General features: G+C 36.1%; 1 long non-coding RNA gene across 1 annotated transcript; it reads right to left on the bottom strand.

Annotated features, from left to right (window-relative positions):
• Positions 1–748: 748 nt before the first annotated feature.
• LOC106785914 lies at positions 749–1,284 on the bottom strand. The gene is made up of 2 exons (XR_001381587.1): positions 1,057–1,284; positions 749–926 (listed from the first exon to the last, which is right to left on the bottom strand). It is a non-coding gene; the product is annotated as an uncharacterized LOC106785914 (long non-coding RNA).
• Between the last annotated feature and the right edge of the window lie 2,614 nt (positions 1,285–3,898).

Genomic DNA, 3,898 nt, shown 5'->3' on the forward strand with positions numbered 1-3,898 from the left:
ATTTATATTTATTATATTATTATTTGTGTTATTATTATAATGAAGTATAGGTTATATGCATAGAATAAATTTGTTTATAAGAAACTATTTAAACTTAAACTATCCCTATAAAAATATAAAATCTAATAATACCTTCGCAATATTGATTTAAAAGTAACATATTTAAAGAACACACAACAGACAACAAAAAATAAAAGAAAAAAAAAAATTGGCTATATACACATTTTCAAAGAACCGTATGGATATCGTCGTCGTGTTCCCTTTCCTATCAACGCATAGTAAAGTAATACATACCTGATTGCACAAATGACTGAGCTCATCGAACGCATGACGTCAACAAGAGCGTGCTCTTCTATCGTAGAATCACAACGATTAAATCCTCGTCCTTGTAAATGTAATCGGTGTATTCGATAGGAGATTTTCGACACACGTAGAAATAAACAACCATAAAAGACTTATGTCTCTTCTTGATGTTAAATTTTTCAAACGAAGAATATACGAAGAAGAAAAAGAAGGGAGAAAAAAAAAAAAATAAGAAGAATATGTCAGAAGGCACGTCAATGTCGTTCCTAGCTTCGTAATAACATCCTCTTCTCTCGCCTAATCATATTCTCTCCGACGCATATCATAATGCACGAATTGTATTCCGCACATTTTGTGTCGCACACTGCTATTACTCACTGGCAACTCCCTCTAACTATTTTTCCACTGTAATATATAGAAGATAAAACTTTTTTATTTCTTTTTCTTTTTTTTTTTTTTTCACGTATCAACTTCACCAGGATTAATTTTTAAAGAAGGAAAAAAAGAATAGGAGGAAAACAACGATCGATCATCTTCATCCCACTTATTCACACGCGCGAGTAAACAACCAACGAGCGAACCAACTATCCTCTCACTCTAAAGTGTCGTTTCCTTTTCTTCCACTATAAATAACAAAGAGAAAGTAAATCATCGAATCGAATGGAAGTTACATTTAAGCCGAATACAAAAGAACCAATAATATTGAAGCACTTGCAAAATAAAAATAATATGATATAATACAAAATCTCTAACTTGTAAACTCGATGTGTTAGAGAGGATACGACGGATAAAGAAAAGAACAAAACATAATACAACGGATAAACGCGTCTTTATATATATATATATATATATGTGTGAAGGCAGCTGCTATTGCTGCTGCTTGCGCTGCTGCTGCTCTAACAGCTTTAAACGAAAACGAGTGCAACGCACGCACGCACGCACTTACACGTAAACACGCGACAGAGATACAAACACGGCCGCCGCTCGACGCACACTGCCATTAGCGGGACCATCGCCATCGCACATACATCCCCACCACTATTCCCACCGCCGCCGCCGCCGCTGTTACCCCCACTACTAGTAGCGCCAATCCCACTACTACTAGAGCGGTACCACCACACCACTGGCAGTACTCTCGGCACGACACGGAAAGGGGTAACTGCGCGTCGTACGTACCACGTGCTTCGTACTCGGAACGTGCGGTTGGCCAGGCCAGACTTTCCCGCTCGGCCGCATGTGTGCCGCCTTGCATGCATCTCTCTACGTGTGTTTATTCCCTACCTCCCCCCCCTTTCCCCATCATCTCCCATAAACCACCCTCCCTCCCTCCCACCCAACCATCCACTCCATCTATTGCGCTTTCTATGCGTTTACGTGTGCGCACGATGACACTCCGAGATAATACTTACTTGACTATACCTCATTTTTTATTTTACAGATTGTTCGACATTAATATCGCGTTATTACATATTTATACTAATCTATGTAATTATGTTATAATGTGATTTTAATCTGATGATGAATTTTAATATATTGGATATGCGATATTTAATTTTCTTTCTTTTTTTTCTGTATTTGGATATGTAAATGTAGATATTATATAGAGTTAGATTGAATTAAATTACATTTTTATCATTAGAGATAATTCTATAATATATTATTACAAATATTAAATAAATATAGAATTGCAAAATATTATTTTGATGTGCTAGAAGAGAAAAATGAAAAACTGAGACAATAAAATACTTATTTATCCCAACATATATATATATATACATACACACACACTCTTATCTCTGATCACTATAGATAATCTTGTCCAACTCATTCACAAATCCGTTTCCAATTAGTAAATTCTCAAGTGTTTGAAACCAGACACATCATTCTATTGTCTTTATATAAAAGATATTATAAATGTTTATTAAAAATAGAAAAAAAAAAAAAAAAAAAGGTTTGCGACTTTTGCGTAATGTCAGGGTCACGTGCAAAAATGTAAATAGTTATAAGGCGAAGAAATAAATGTGATTTTTGTCTGGACAACAGAGAGAAAGAGAAAGAAAGAAAGAAAGAAAGAAAGAGAGAGAGAGAGAGAGAGAGAGAGAGAGAGAGAGAGAGAGAGAGAGAGAGAGAGAGATTAAGAGAGCACGTTCACGTGACCATGACGTTGGAAAATACGCGGCGTCTCGAGTAAACCGGTTCGATTCTACATTCCGACATTATAGTCCTGCCACATCGTCTATGAGCTCATGTATATTCGTATGTGTGTGTAGATGTGAGTGTGTGTATACCTGTCCTCCGTTATGTACTCTACTGTATAGGAATATATAATCTTTTGGCTGGATCATTGATTTCGTAGTATAATATTACAGATTTAAATCAAGATCTTAATCATAATGATTATTATTAGTATTAGTATTATTATCATTTAAATTTAAAGGAGAAGGATTATTTTATTTGGTAATATATCCTTCGAATTTAAAGCATAAATGTTACCTGTGCTCATAAGAGTTCATACTACAGGTGTAAAAGGCGAGTACGTAAATGATTCATAGAATAAGCATGACTCATATAATAGACGTAGCAACCTGAAGATATAAGGATTCGAATACCCACGTAGAATTTTAGGAAAATTTTCGAAATATTTAACAAATTATTCAACAAATAGATAATAATATCTGTATTTTGTAATGGAGGAAGAATGTTGAACGGTTGAACGTTCTTTATCGAAAATTCACAAACTCTCTTCTACAGGGAAGGATTGGTCACCAAAGCAGCGAACCGATAGAAGGAGTGTCGAAGGAGAAAAAGAGAGAAAGAGAGAGGGAGAGAGAGAGAGAGAGGAAGCTCTTTGTCCTTTCACTGGAGTCCTCCCGGATATTTCTTTCGTCGAACGCGAGAACGCACAAAGAGAAGACGACTATGCTTGTCCTCTTGGTCGTATCGTTGTCGGCTTTTCGAATCTCACACGGTGAACTTGCCGAGTTTCTACGGAGAATGTTTCTACGTACGCGTATATAGATATATACGTGTCATATGTATGTGTATTGGTATATGCGAATATACTTTTATGCAGGTACGCATTATCTATGAATGTATGTATATATATGTATGTATCTGTGTGTGTAAGAAAGTATATATGTGTTGTATGTAGCTAAGTAAGTGTATAGTTAGGTATGTGAAAATATACGTATGAATATAAGGACGTATGTATGTATGGATCTATTGATAAATGTATTGGTATGTAAGAGTACATATAGTATGTAAGGAATTTAAGAATATATATACATATATGAATGTAAGGATGTACGAACGTATGGATGATTGTATAGGTATATGGATGGTTGTGTAATGAGTGTGTGAATAGGTATATGGGTAGATATGTGTATAAGACGTTGCTTGTCCCTCCTTTCTCTTCCCTTCCTCTCATTGCATCTTGACGGTGTTAAAGCGACTGCTTGCAGTTAAACGCATCTTTCTCTCCCTCGCACCGCTTCCGCATTGCCACCGCATTGCTATCCTTCCACAGCACGATCTTTTTCTCACACACGAAGCCGTTATCGTTGGATTTCGCGACGCTTCGTCGTTGCTCGGTTTC

This window comes from Polistes canadensis, unplaced genomic scaffold, assembly GCF_001313835.1.
Source record: "Polistes canadensis isolate GaletaPanama2010 unplaced genomic scaffold, ASM131383v1 scaffold_59, whole genome shotgun sequence".
Taxonomy (NCBI): Eukaryota; Metazoa; Arthropoda; class Insecta; order Hymenoptera; family Vespidae; genus Polistes; species Polistes canadensis.